The sequence below is a fragment of the Leptonychotes weddellii genome, chromosome 7, assembly GCF_054177405.1.
Source record: "Leptonychotes weddellii isolate Sample4059 chromosome 7, ASM5417740v2, whole genome shotgun sequence".
Classification (NCBI taxonomy): Eukaryota; Metazoa; Chordata; class Mammalia; order Carnivora; family Phocidae; genus Leptonychotes; species Leptonychotes weddellii.
Window position 1 is genome coordinate 36,050,866 of NC_138375.1, and position 15,927 is coordinate 36,066,792.

Genomic DNA, 15,927 nt, shown 5'->3' on the forward strand with positions numbered 1-15,927 from the left:
ATTATCCACAAAACTGTGAAAGTCTCTCCCAGACACTTTCAAGATCTGAATGTTTGTTTTATTCTGCAAAAGGAGTCCTGATGAAAGCCACAATTAGTTTCTAAGAAGAGGAACAGGAATTTAAGAAAACATCTCTCTATTCTCGTGGCAATGGCTTTAGAGGGAAGCACATTTGTCGGCCACATTTCGCACTGTTTGGGGCCCGTCAGCTTTATCCAAAGCTTTCGCTCGCAGGATCCTCCTCCCTGCACTCATCCCCACATTATCACTTTCATCCACCCAAGGTAGCAAAAGCTCTGTGAGGAAAACAGATTCTAAGTTTGGGGAAGGAGTGTTACTCGGAAACCTCCGGTTTATCTGGTAATAATTGCATTAATAATGGTAAGGCAGATTGGTGGACATCAGGGGCTCCAAGGGGAATCATTAGGGTTGAGGTCTCTGGGCATTCAGCCAGTGATTTCCTTGGACTTGGACTGCTCAAATCAGGGTTCTTTCTTTCTAAATTATTCCTGTGACTGTGCTGGGTTCAGAAATGAAACCTAGAGGATCGATTATAAAAATGAAAAATGCAAACTTTGCATTTGAAAATACCATAAGCATAGTAAAAAGACAAATGTTAAGCTGGGAAAAAACGTTTGCCATTTAAACTGTAGACAGAGATTTTTCGATATTCTTCATGTCTAGAAGCTTCTGAAAACAGAAGAAAAAGTTCAACTACTTTATAAATAAATAGGCTAGAGATATGAGCAGATAGTTCATAAAGATAGGCAAACGGCCCTTAAAGATGTTTAAACTCAGTCATAATGAAATAAATGCAAATTAAAACTTTATGAAGTTACTATTTCTTATCTACCAAAATGGCAAAAAGAAAAAGAAGTTAGGCAAAATACTTTTTCAGTGAAGCTGTGCACAAATAATTTTTAAACGAAATGCAAAATGTTTCAACCCCTAAGGAAAGGAATTTGGCAATATTTAGCAAAGTTCCACATGTGTCTCCTCTTTGACTCATAAATCTTACTGAGAATCTATACCACACACGCATGGGCATATGAAAAGGTATATTGCTAGGGTAATTCAGTGCAGTATGAATTATAATAGCAAAGGACTGGAAACAATTCAAATGTCTATCATTAAGGAGCCGGTTGAATAAGCATTGGTACATCTGCTCAGTGGAGTACTATAAAGCTATAAAAAAGTAATGAGAACACATGCAAAATATATATCCACACATTTTTGTATAGTAAAAAATGGAAGTACTATTCCAGAAGGAGGAAACACTTCCCGGCTCATTCTAGGAGGTCAGTATTGCTTTGATATGAAAACCAGACAAAGACATCATAGAAAAACTGTAGGCCAACATCTCTTATGAATATAGGCATAAAAATCCTCAACAAACACTAGCCAGTCAACACAACAATATCCAAAAAGAATTACACACAATGGTCAAGTGGAATTTGCCCCAGAAATGCAAGGCTGTTTTAACATCTGAAAATTAATTAATGTAACACACTGTATCAATAGAATTAAAAACGCATTATCATCTCAATAGATACAGAAAAGCATTTGACAAAATCTAACACTGTTTCATAATAAAAGCACTCAGCAAACTAGAAATGGAAGGGAACTTCCTCAGTCTGTTAAAGGCATCTATGAAAAACCTGCAGCTAGCTTTATACTTAATAGTGAATGAGTGGAGAGCTCCCCCTGAGATCTGTAATAAGACAAGGATGTTCGCTCTTGCCACTTCTATTCACATTGTACTGGAGATTCTAGCCAGGGCAATAGGCAAGGAACAGAAACAAAGGGCATTCAGATTGCAAAGGAATAAGGAACACTGAAAATTCATAGATGGAATGATCATATACATAGAAAACCCTAACAAATCTACAATAAATGACTAATGGTCATTTATTAGTTGACAACTAATAAATGAGTGCAACAAGGTTGCAGATACAAGATCAATAATGCAAAAATGGAGGGACAGAAAAGTTTAAATGATCACTTCTAAAAAAGGGACTCCTCCCTTTTTTAATTTTAGAAAACCCTAAAATAAATGGATATAAATGAACTTAATTGTGTACCAAGTAGGTGGCATAACTACATATAGAAAAATTAGTTCACATGACAATATGCAGAAATTTCACTGTCCATCCTGAGTGGAATGTACTCTGAGGACAAAAAATTGCAAGAATAATTTTAAAAGCCTTAAACTGTTTTTAGTAACCATATCATTGCTGGTACTATTAGTTTTGTTATTTTGAGACTACTGTGTGTGTATATCACAGGATAAAGTAAAAGAGTAATATTTTGTGTGTCACTGAGAAACAGGACTTCACCGTGGGAGAAAGGAGACATAGATGATAGTTTGATGGGCTTAAGTCTTAGAGTCTTAAATTTGAATTAGAGGTGAAAGTTACGAATTTATAATGTGCTGTATCTTTAAAAATATAAAAGCATTTCCCATTTCTGTCCTTTGAAAAGACCTAGAGGTAATGACTAACATGGTAAAGATGAGCATTCCTAGTGCTCAGACTGTGGTCCCTAAATGTCATTTCCAACTTAAAAGAATGAGAACCGATTCTGGGTCCCTAACATTTTGTCTTACCAGAAAGCAAGAAAAAGTTATCAAAGACTATCATGGATGTTAGAGGTCAAATTTTGTCTCCAAAAAGATATGTTCACAGCCTAACCCCTGGTACTTGTGGATATGACCTTACTTGGAAATAGGATCTTTGCAGATGGAATCAAGTAAAATGAGGTGATACTGGGTTTGGGTGACCCCTATCCCAATGACTGGTGTCTGTATAAAGAGAGGGAAATTTAGACATTAACACGGAGAGAATACCATGTGGTGTTGGAGGCAGAGATTGAAGTGATAGGTCTACAAATCAAGGAACACCAACCATTGCTGGCACCTGCCAGAAGCTAGGAGAGAGGCCTGGAACAGATTCTCTCTCTGTGCCTCCAGGAGAAACCAAGCCCACCAACATCTTGATTTCAGTCTTTGTTTGAAGTCATTCAGTTTGTGATACTTTGTTACAGCAGCCCTAGGAAACGAACCAAACCCAGGTTATGTCAGAAAGACTCAGGAACCAATTGGAAGGAACTACCACTGGTCTAATATGGCACAATCTGAGCATCCACGAGGATAGTAGTCCCAATAAACTAAAACAAACTAACATGTTTAAATCTATAAAATCATACTAATTCCTAAAAAATAAAAAATAAAAAAACTTAATTGGATAACTTGGGAAACAACTTGAGAACTCAATAATTTGATAATTAATACATAAAGAAGAGAATCAAGCATTAATTCTGCATTTCCTATATCAACTACATCACTGGGTAACCAACAAGTAGGTGGTGGGAACTTTCTTTTTATAGATGTATTCCAGGGGTGCCTGGGTGACTCAGTTGGTTGGGCATCCAACTCTTGATTTTGGCTTGGTCATGGTCTCAGGGTTGTGGGATTGAGCCCCACATCAGGCTCTGCATGGATTCTGCTTGGGATTCTCTCTCTCCCTCTCCATCTGCTCCTCCCCCCTCCACCCACTCTCGTGTGCTCTCTCTCTCTCTAAAATAAATAAATAAATAAAATCTTAAAAAAAAAAAAGACGCATTCCAGCTAATTTGTGATAAATATCGCCATTTTGCAGTTTCTGATGAATGCATGGGTGCCGACAACAATCACCCATAACTAGTAATGAAAAGGAAGACAATCACGAGTCTTTTGATGCAAGTATCTGGCTCTATGACGTACTCTTGGAAAAAAACTTCAAACCTAATCTGGTCAAATCTTTGGATCCAGCCACCAATTTGCAGAAGATATGAGGGACAGATGAAGTTACTGAAAAAATAATATGGACATGCAATCAGCAAAATGCAGGACAGAATCCTACAAGAAAACTGATTTGGTCTTTTAAACCGAAGATTGCAAGGAAAAATGAAAGCAAGATAGGAAAGCCCTGGATCAGAAGAGACTTGAGAGACATCAACCAATTGTAACTTGTGGAATTTAATTTAAATCCTGATTCTTATAAAGAAACAAGAAAAAAAAATATTTTTGAGATAGTTGGGGAGAGTGGCTGGATATACAGATATTACTAATAATTTTTATAGGTGTGATAATTTATGTTTTAGAAGAAAATCCTTATGAGGCGCCTGGGTGGCTCGGTCATTAAGCATCTGCCTTCGGCTCAGGTCATGATCCCAGGGTCCTGGGATCGAGCCCCGCATCGGGCTCCCTGCTCCGCGGGAAGGCTGCTTCTCCCTCTTCCACTCCCCCTGCTTGTGTTCCCTCTCTTGCTGTGTCTCTCTCTGTCAAATAAATAAAATCTTAAAAAAAAAAAATAGAAGAAAATCTTTATCTTCTAGAGGTAGTTATCAAAGTATTTACAGATGGAAAGATAGGTCTAGGATTTTTATCTAAAATAATTCAGCAGAAAAAAAAAACGAAATAATTCAGCCCATTTGGGGGAGATGGATGGGAGGGGGACGTGGGTGGAGTAGAGAGAAATTTAGACTGGTCATGACTTTATAATTGTTGAAGATGAGGTCATGGGAGTTTATTAGACTTTTCTTTCTACTTGTGACTATTTTTAATACTAAAAAGTTAAGGGCAAAAAACTTAACTGAAGGAGCGAGGGCCTCTGACCCCGAAAAACTTATAATTTAAAATGTTACCAGAGACCATCTGAAAAGGCCCTGCAGAGAGAGAGGCCCGATTACCTCCTCCGGGGCGGCCGGCTGTTTTCTCCCCATGAGCGTGAGCCACAGAGAGAGTCCTGCCCTAACTCACAGGGCTACAGTGAAGAGTAAGTAAAGGTTGAAAGCATGTCACAAATACAAAGTGCTAAGTGTTTAACAATAGTCGTTGGAAGGCAGTTCTCTTTATCTTTTTGCTGAGTTCAGGCTCAGGGCCACAGTGCTCCTTTGGACTTGTGTATTTATTGCCATTGCCCTGGGCCCTTAGACACAAAGATAGATCCAGACCCCTGACTGCCAGGCCCTTAGTCTGATATCCAGACCACCCACCCACTTCCCATGGCAACTTCCATTTCAGGAAAATATTTATGGGAAGGCACCTGCTCCCAGGGTGAAAAAAAACCAGCGGTGGAACTGAAATCATTTTCTCGCATCCTAGTTTTAATCCACTACGCCGTGTGTTGAGGGCATTAATGGGTTGAAGATGCCTCCCATGGGAGCAAAGTCACAAATCCCACAACATAATGACGTTTCATCACAGGAGGGCCTTGGTTTGTAACAGAGACTCCTCACTGCCAGAGTACTTTGTAAATAATGAATCACTAACGAAACAAACACCTGTGGAGTTAGACATTGTAGCCGCCAAAGCAATAATTATAATTAATACGCTCACAACACATGCAAGTCAATGGACTTATTACTGACATCATCTGGAGGCTTTCTGGCAGCAGTTGTAATTGAGAATTAGTATAATTAGCAATAATCACAAGTACATGTGAAATCTCTAGGGCCCCTCTATAAGATTTCTGACTCAGTCTGTACAAGCCTGTAAAATAAGTTCATGTCAAGTAGGATTATGCCCATTTCACAGATAATGAAAGGGGTTTGTAATTTTCTCAACATCTAGCAGGTTAATCAAGAATGTCCAGAGGGGTGTCCTTCGCCAGCCCACATAAGGATTTCGCTCTCGACAGTATCTGTGATCTGGAATTTCAAAATTTATTAAAATACAAACCTTTAAATAGCAAAGCTGTGCTAATCCAAAAACTTAATGGTAAAGGAAATCTTCCTGATCAGGGCCTCCAAGAAAATTCCAAACTTTCCTGCAGGACACTGTTTTTCATTCAATGAAATGTGTCTTTTTATTCCCAAGTTAGATTCTCTATGGCTGTGTTCTGGGCTGCATATCAAATAATAAACATTTCCTGCAAAAATTAACTGAAATTGGATCATGAATCTAAATGTTAGAGCTAAAAGTATAAACTTTCTAAAAGAAAATATAGGAGAAAAATCCTTATGACCTTGGGTGGAGGCAAAGGTTTCTTGAATAAGGAAAAGAAGGCGTGGGGTAGAAGAGAAAATGCTGATAAACTGGACTTCATTAAAATCGAAAATTTCTGCTCTTTAATACATATTGTTGAATAAATGAAAAGATAAGCCACAGACTGGGAGAAAATATTTGCAAACCACAGTTGATAAAGGACATACCTGGAATATATAAAAATATATATAAGTATATATTATATTGTATATTATATTCATTATATTATATACTTATTAACATATTATATAATATGTAAATATATTTTTAATATTTATTATAGAGATATATATTTATTATTATATGATAAATATATTTAGAGAAAGAGAGAGACAGAGGGGGATAGAGCCCATACACACACACACACACACACACACACACGAAAAACCCAATGTTTAAAAATGGGTAAAAGATGGGTGCCTGGGTGGCTCAGATGGTTAAGCGTCTGCCTTCAGCTCAGGTCATGATCCCAGGGTCCTGGGATCGAGTCCCTCATCGGGCTCCCTGCTCAGCGGGGAGCCTGCTTCTCCCTCTGCCTCTCTCTCTCTCTGTCTCTTATGAATAAATAAATAAAATCTTTTAAAAAAATTGTTAAAAATGGGTAAAAGAACTGGACACTTCACCAACGAGGACATACTTGTGGCAAAGAAGCATAATAAGACATGCCGAATGTTTGTAGGAAGAGAAATGCAAATTTAAATCAAAATGAGATACCACCACATACCTACTGGAATTAAATTTAAATGATTGATAATATCAAGTTCTGGCAAGGATGCAGAGCAACCAGAAATCTCATACTTTGTTGGTGGGAATGCCAAAATGATATAGCTACTCTGGAAAACAGTTTGCTAGTTTCTTATAAAGTTAAACATACACTTACCATTCAGCGCAACAGTCCTACTCCTAGGTATTTACCCAAGAGAAATGAAACATGTGTCCACATAAAGACCTGTATGTTAACATTTACAGCAAAGACCTGGTCATGAATGTTCACCTTAGCTTTATTTATAATAGGTCCAAATTGGAAATGCCCATCAACTAGTGACTAGATAAACAGACTGTGGTATGGCATGCATAGGAACAGATTACTGATTCATACAACAATATAGATGAATACTAAGAGCATCATGCTAACTGAAAGAAGCCAGACACAAAAGGCTATACAGGGTTTGATTCCATTTAGATGACATTCTGGGAAAAGTCAAAACTATAGGGACAGAAATCAGATCAGTGGTTGCCAAGAGCTAGGGGTAGAGGAAGAAATTTGCTGTAGAAGGGCATAAGGGAACCTTCTGAGGTGAAGGCCATGCTCTAGATCTTGATTGTGGTGTCAATTACACAGCTAGATGCATTTGCAAAACTCACTGAATGGTCCAATCAAAAGAGTAAATATTAAAACATGTAAATTGTACCTCCATAAAGCTCACCAAAGAAAAGCACTTATTAAGCATCAAATGCAGTGTACTATGTAAGGTGAGACAGAAAAGCCAATCAATTAGAGAAGTGACCTTGTGCTCTGAGGGATCGATGGTTTTGGTAGAAGGATACAAATAATGTTTAAAATACCGAGCACTGCCAAGCCGTGGAAGGTAAGGAGAAAGTGCTAGAGTAGTGTATTTGTTTTGTGTGGCTGCTGTAACAAATGACCACAAACCTGATGGCTTAACACAACAGAAATGTATTCTCTCACAGTTCCAGAAGCCGGAAGTTCAACATCAGATTCACTGGGCCAAACCCCAGATGTGGCAAGGCCACGCCCCCTCCAAAGGCTCTGGGGAGACTCTGCTCCTTGCTCCTCAGCTGTTGGTGGCTGTATCGGTCCAGTCTGCCCCTGTGTTTATCCTGCGGTCTCCTCTGCGTGGTATCTCTCTCTGCCTCTCTCCTATGAAGATACTTTATGGACTTAGGGTCTACCTGGCTAATCCCCTGTCAGGATCCTTCACCTAGTTACATCTGCAAAGATCCTTTCTCCATATAAGGCAATATTTACAGGCTCCTCGGAGCAGAACTTGGTTTCATGGGGTGGCCATTATCCAGCCATCTACAAATAGTTACAATGACATAACCGTGGGTTGGGGTGGTCAAGGAGTGTTTCATGGGAGAGGTAAACTCTGGCTTTGAGGAATGGACTGGATTTCAACAGAAGCTGGATTCTTGACACAGGGAGTGGTTTTGACAAACGCTTGGTATTAGCAATCTTTTTGGTAATGCCTTTGCTTGGATTGATTGGATGAATCAGGATGGAGGTCAAGGGTGCAGGAGGAAAGAAAGTTAACAAGTTAGCTTAAGGCCAGAATGTGGAAGGCACTGAATTTTGTGATAAAGAATTTGAGCCTATAGGCAGCAAGGTGCCACAGAGGGACTAAAGCAGTGAGCTGTGTGGAAGTATTGCTTTAGGGAAATGAAACTGGCAATAATTTATAGGATGAGTTAGAAGAGAAGAAAGCAAGAGTCAGGAAACCAGTTTTGAAATCCATCAATCTTTGAGTTGCTCAAGGAGAGCTGGAATTAGAATAGTGGCTGTGGGAATAGAAAGCAAGGGATAGAGTCAGCAACAGGGCTGGCTTCACAGGTGTGTGAACTCTGTGGTCACACGGGGCCCGACAATCCGAAGAGTCCTGCATTTGTTTTATGCTCTTCTATCACTGTCTCAAAAATCTTAATAATTTTATCTTCGAACTTGTGTTTCATAAGTAAAGTCCAGTTGGACAATGGACCATATGCATGAGCAGAGCACATAGGCACAATATCCACCATTCTTGCCACTCTTGTGTCCTCATGTGCATAGAACATTTGAGATGCCCCACGAGCACAGAATTCCAGGAGACACAAAACGCATGCGAGTTCAGTGGGATGCAAATTGAGTACAAGGCAAGTGTATTACCTCGGTAACTGGGTAACCAGAGGCCTTAATGACCCCAAGAGGCCATGCTTCTTCATTTAAGCTTGGTTAGAACACAGAAAGAAGGCAATCACATTCTAAGAAACATAAACAACCAAGGAATCCTGTCATATACTTTCTTACCTGTGTTACTCCCCTGTATCAGCCAACCACTTATGCTGAAAATGATGACCCAAAAGGAAAGAGAAAGGTAGGGCATCCATAGTTTTGTGTCCTTCTTTAAAAGTCTTTTAAAATCCTTTACTTATCAGTGAGCTGGAGGTAGAGAGTGTTGGTAGAATGTACACCTACCAAAAAGTGAAATAAAAACGGATGAGCTAGTTTTGGGCAGAGTGTCTGCTGTTCCGGTGGAAATGCACGCGTGAGCTATGAAGTGTGAACGGTCGTCTTGGCGGTTCAGCATACAAGGTAAATGCTCCCATATTTGCATTTAAAACTGGTATGGCAGGGGTGCCTGGGTGGCTCAGCCGTTACACGTCTGCCTTCGGCTCAGGTCAAGATCCCAGGGTCCTGGGATGGAGCCCAGCGTCTGGCTCCCTGCTCAGCAGGGAGCCTGCTTCTCCCTCTCCTTGGGTGCTCTCTCCCTCTACCTCTCAAATAAATAAATGAAACCTTAAAAAAAATGGTAAGGCACAACATAAAAATGAACGGAGACATTTTGAATTTTAACTTTTCTTTAGAATGATAGTAAACAGCACATAAAAAACCACCATGACAAATTGAGAGAGTCCACAGAAGAAAGGAAAATCTTCATATCTTAGTACCATCAATAGCACTCCTCTTTGAACAGGGGCCCTTCGTCTGCATTTTGCACTGGGCTCCATCTACTACGTAGCCAGTCCTGGTCAGAAGACACAATGCACGAAGAACCAATGCAAAAAGCAGTTCAAGCTGTCAGGTAGTCTATCCTTCACATTTGACCACAGCATCAGTGTATCAGCCAACACCATAACCAAAGCCTTTGTTCAGGGTAAATAAGCTCACTTTCACTAAAAATTGTTTTATTAAAAAATTGTGGTAAAATACACATACCATAAAATTTACCATCTTAACTAGTTTATGTACAGTTCAGTAGTGTTAAGTATATTCACATTGTGTGCAGCCAATTTCCAGAACTTTTTCATCTTGCAAAAGTGTAACTTCCCACTTTCCCTTTCCTGCCAACCCCTGGCAACCACCATTCTACTCTCTGTCTCTGTGACTTTACTAGAGATACTTCACATAAGTAGAATCAGGCAGTATTTATCTTTTTCTGACTAGCTTATTTCACTTAAATAAGGTCTTCAAGGTCCATCCATGTTGTACCATGTGACAGGATTTCCTTGTTTTTTAAGGCTCAGTATCATTTCATTGTGCATATATATTAAGATTTTGTTTGTCCATTTATCTGTCAATGGACATTTAGGTTGCTTCCTCCTAAACACGCTTATTTTAATTGCAGTCAAAACTTGCCTCAGTTGCTTTTGACTTTGTTAGTTTATCCATCCACCTATCCATCTATTCTTTGACTCACTCCACAAAGTGGAGGTCATTCACAGACAACTCCAAGAAAGAGACAGAGAGAGAGAGAGAGGAAGGAAGGAAGGAAAGAAGGAAGGAAGGAAGGGAAAAAGAAAGACAAGAAAAGAAAGGAGAGAGATTCAGGAAAAGGGGAAATGCAGGGGACAAAATAGTAAATTAGGGTCCATTCGAAATTTGGCTTACAATGTTTTCTAAAAACTATGCTCCCACAAAGTTTCTAGATTGATCTGGAACCACTGCTTCTCACCCAGGGCTTCTCTGACTTTTTCAGGCCATGGCACATATAGGAAACAATAATATTTGCATGTCATACAGGGGTAAACTGATGAAGTTGCTCTCCACCAAAGGGGCTGGCCCCAGCCCACACTCCAACCCAGAGGATGGAAGGAATCAGAGTCTTAGGCCCAAGTGGGATCTACTCCTGGTGGGTCAGGGGCTGCCCACACACTGCATGAGCCTCTCTGCCAGCTTACTGCCTTGTAGGGGCCCTGCTCTGACACAAGTCGCATGTTTCAACTGTCTGTAAATGACCCAAGCTGTAATTTCTGCAGTAAAAGCCTGTGAAGCAGTGGAGAGCATCTGGGCTTGGGAGTTAGTACAACCGTAGCTCTTTCTGTTTCTGTTACTTACTAGTTCTATGACTGGGCAAGATACTAAGACTAAAAATACCTGCCTTGTAGGATTGCAGGATAAGTAGATAGAATGCTCCTTAAGTACCTAACACATGCCAGACCCACAGTTGATGCCATAAGACACTTGGTGTTCACAGTAATGGAAGTACTAAACTAGATACTGTGCCATAGAACAAAGCAGCTCAATGGAGCTGTCAGGCTGCATTTCCTTCATTCATTGCTTTATTCATATGAACAAATGCTGATTGAGTACTTAGCTTGTGCCACACACTACCAGGTTCCAGGGAGACACCGGTAAGCTGAGGCATAGGGGAAATCTTCTAATGGGAATATCTGTAATGTAGCCCAGGCTATGTAATAAGGTGTCCATGTGACTTTGGGTGAATCACTTCCACTTCCCGAGTCATTGTATTAGTCTGCTCTCACCAGGTTATGCTATAAAACAAGCAACCCTAGTATCTAAGGGACTTAGAAAACCATTTCTTGCTCTTGTCAGAGAGGCATATGGATTGGCTACTGTTCTGCTTCGCTCCAAAAGTCAGAGTGAAAATGCAGCCAGGATATGCTCTTCTGGGGAAGGGCTGAAACAAGAAGACCCCAGCCAAGCCATGCCTGCCTTTAATGCTTTTGCATTATGGATACGAAGCAAATGCCGTACCCACCCGCATCCCATTGGCCAGGGCAGGTCACATGGCCGAGCCCCTGGGGCATGGTGAGGATGGGGAGGAAACAATAATAATAAGGAAAGAACACAATCTACCACTATCAGTTTTCTTAATTACACATTGAAGATGCCGGGCTAGAGTTCTCTACTCCTTTCCAATTCTCTATTCAGTAATTCTATGATTCAACAGAGGAGAGAAGTAGAATTGCTAATTACTGTTACGTCATTGAAGAAGCCGAGAGTCCCACTGCCTGCCATACTGTTACATGGAACACAGAATGCTTTGGACAGGGACCTATATCGTCTGAAAAGCCCAGTTGATCTTCTGCAGGGAGACAGAAGAATAAAAATCATTTTACCAAATACGCTGTTGAAACTGCTTTTCATTTTGATCCCTGAGGTCTTTATGAACTTCACTATACTCCCTGGTGTTACCTTTGAATTTGTGACAACACCACAGTCTTGTGTCCTAAGAACTGGGCCCTGACTTTGTCTCAATAAAATAATATTAAAATTGTAAGGCACTGGGAGGAGGGGCTTGCCACTTAAAAAACCCACGCTGCAGTGAATCTTTTAATGAGGTACAAAATTGTTTTTACCAGTTGAGCTTCCATACTCAGTTGTTTGTAAATGTAGATTTTAATTTACTGTCAATCTGAGAAAAGGGCTGGAACAAGATAACCCTCCTCAAATATGTTGGCCACTAGATCTATCAAATTCTGTGTTAAGGACCTTGTGTCAGCCTGCAAACATAGCTTCTAAATGTTCAGATCCCTACAGGCTTCGTGTATTGTGTACTGAACTAGAAGAAGAAAATGATTTCCGTTATACTCTCACAAATGGCTATAAACACCGAGGACCTACTTGCACGGCAAGTATTATGCTGCAGCTTTTCTTTTGTGATCTTTGCACTTTGCTCCTGTCTCTGCAAGGTTGAGGATGACTCCAGTTTGGCAGATGCTGAAACCAAGTTTTCTAGAGGTTCAATAACTTGCCTAAACACTTAATAGCAGAGCCTACTGTAAGCCAATGCTACCGTGATGCCAAAGTTCGGTCCATCCTGCTGGGGAAGAGAACCAGAAACCTCTTTTACTACCTTTATCTGCCGGAAGAGGGAAGGCTAAAGAGCTCTTTCTTGCATTTGTATTTGCAATTGTCATCTTCCTCCCTGGAGGGTGAGAGCCGTTAGGCTCTAAGATTGCCATAGGCAACATGTGACAGGCTGAACTACTGCTCACTGTAAGGGCACAGCTGCCTTGCTCTGTGTGCTTGGGAAGAAGAAAGTTTGATTAAGCAGGTTAACTGCAGTATTTTCTTCTACACATGAACAGCCCACCCCGTACAAGAACAGCCTCTAGCTCTCCTCGGCATTAGTTTTATTTTGATTCCACTGGGGTTGCTGGCTACATGCTCAGTGGTTAGGAATGAGAGCCCAGACCCCAGTTCCCAGTGCTGATAGATGTTAATTACATGGTCTTCTTGAAGTGGGAATGAACTAAGGACTCAACAGAAGAAGATAGCTTTTCCTTCTGGCTAATAGATGAGAAGAGTCACCCTATCACTTCAAAGGTACCCATGTTCATCTGCCTACCGTGGGCTGTGGCCATCCATCTGCAATGTCACCGACTCGGCAGCCCCTCCAGCCACATCTGGAAAAGTTAAGTGAGTTGCAGAGGTGACATGTGTTGGGGAATGCTTTCAGCACAGCATATTGACAACAGGCTAATGTACTTTTCCTCACGTTTGCATCAAACCTATATGTTATGTGAAAGTTAAAGCTTCAAGATTTAGGTAAGTTAATGAAAACATGTACAGTCTGATATGTACTACAACCAACAGCAAGTCTTTGGAAAGTAAGATGTGACGGACCCAGAAGGGCTAATGAGATCCATAAAAAGGGTGACCCGTCCAGGGGAAGCTAGGAGGACCCATGATGGACCCAGCAGGTGCACCCTCAGAGGACAGATGTTTTGGTACGCCTCACACACACGACACAACTATCTATCTCTTTTCCACGGAGTCTGAGAACCCGCTGAAGAATGAAGCACGTGCCCAGTCTGAAGGACAGTGCAGCTCCCCTAGAGATGGATCGGTAGCTTTGTGGACTGTCCTGGATGGTTTCGGCTTTCTATGCGTAAATTCCCAACAAGCCCCTTAAATCAAGAGCCACATCTTACGATTTTACTTGTTTATTTTTGTGGCTTTGACAGCCTGGAGCCCGCCACATGGAAGACATTTCATAGCAAATCCTTCATGTCCTAATTTGGCATGAGATATGACAGCCCAGTGCAGGGACAATGGAAGTAGAAAGATAATCTTGTGGTTGTTCTGATCATTCTCTTCTACAAGCTCCTCAGCTAAGGAGAAGATTCTCCTTAATTCTAAGCCTTTTTAAATGGTGTTCTCACTCATCATACATCCATACACGCTTTCTATTGAAATACTGATTCTTTTTAAAAAGTATCTTTTCTCCAAAGTCCATGGCATCTCCTTCCTGATACAGCTTCCTGGAGAATGTGAGGAAACAAGAGGAGGTGTGTGGCCGGGGAAAGAGGGCAAAGAAATTCTTTAGCCTTGCGGCAGAAGCTTTGGACCATAGGGGTGGTTCCATGGTGCATTTGGGTCTTGCACTGGTCCCCCTTAAAACCCTTAGAACCTTGTTCAACCTCTGATTTCCCTAGTTTCTCGCTGCCACTCTGGGTCTCCATGGGAAAGAGTCATTTGGAGAAACTTTGCCACGGCCTCCCTCATTGCCACTGGGATTCAGAAAGGCCATTTTCAGAGGTAAAAGCTCATCTTGGGGATTGGCTATTTACACCAGCTCAAGACAGGGAGGTGTGGTCAGAAGTCTAGTAAGGCAAGGCCTTCTGCTTTGCACAAATGGACTGTAAGGAGATTCCTTTTAGGAAAGCTCAATAGAATCCACTTTAATTTTCTAGAGAACTGTGGGGAAGCACAGCTACCTGATGGGAGCAATGACTGCCTGAAGGTTCAGTGAGGCTCACGTGAGTACAAATGGCAGAAGAAGAGTTCAAATCTAGATCTCCTAACACCGTTCACCAGGAGCTCCACTACTCTGAGTGCCCAACGGGCTGTGTGTGGTGTTTTAGAGCCACAGACACCAGAAATGGATGAGCTCGTGGAGGTCTGAGCAGCTCACCTTTGTATAATTAATATATATATTTTAAAGATTTTATTTATTTATTTATTTGAGAGAGAAAGAGAGAGGGAGAGAGAGCACAGGCATGCACAAGCAGGGGAGGGAGAGGGACAAGCAGACTCTGTGCTGAGCGTGGAGCCCGATGTGGGACTCCATGTGACGACCCTGAGATCATGACCTGAGCCAAAATCAGGAGTCACTCAACCAACTGAGCCACCCAGGCGCCCCTGTATAATTATTTTTATATTTAGTCTAAGGGTAGGATTTTATTTGAAGAAAAGGTTTCACAGTGAAAAAAAGTTTGTCTTGTCTACATCATGTTACCTCCGATTTTAGAAAGATTCTATGAAGATAAAATCGGAGGTTCTTCTCAGGTAGCTCAGTGTGAACTAAGTCCTTCATAGAGACCTTCTTATCCAAAATGCATTACCGTAATAGAAAACGTTAACATTTTGGTCACTGACACACACACACACACACACACACGCACGGTCCTGGCACCCTGAATGACTGAAGAAGTTCTGATTCATCATTTTGCTATTTCTGATGAATACTGCTGAGATTTTAATATTGCTTCTCCAGGAGAACAGCAGAGGGGTTCTAAGTGTGCGCTCTTGTCAGACAGCCTTATGTAACCTTGGACAACTTAAAAAACAGAAAACAAAAACCGAACAAAACAAAAACCCTTTATGTCACCCAGGATCGAAGAGTGAGATAATGGATTTAGAGCCCGCAGTGAGTACTCAATAAATATTTGCTATTATTATGATTGTTGTGATTTGAGGGACCCCCGGTGAGGTCTGGCATCAGCTTCCGGACAGCCCAAACGGACTCAGCCTCATAAGCCAAATGCTTTAAATTCTTGGCTGAGATCAGTAAGTCGTTACCTTAAATAAGGCTGTTGGGCAGAGCGGCCCCGCAGGAGAGTAAAGCCGGCGGTCCTCACCTCCGGAGAGGCGGAAGCTGGCGAAGAGCTTCCGCTCACGCAGGCCGCTGGCGGAGCTCACCGTGGGAGCCGGCCGC

General features: G+C 41.2%; 1 long non-coding RNA gene across 1 annotated transcript; it reads right to left on the bottom strand.

Annotated features, from left to right (window-relative positions):
- Positions 1-2,050: 2,050 nt before the first annotated feature.
- Positions 2,051-15,880, bottom strand: LOC145722583 (uncharacterized). Its single transcript, XR_014146928.1, has 3 exons — positions 15,792-15,880; positions 9,051-9,214; positions 2,051-3,047 (listed from the first exon to the last, which is right to left on the bottom strand). It is a non-coding gene; the product is annotated as an uncharacterized LOC145722583 (long non-coding RNA).
- Between the last annotated feature and the right edge of the window lie 47 nt (positions 15,881-15,927).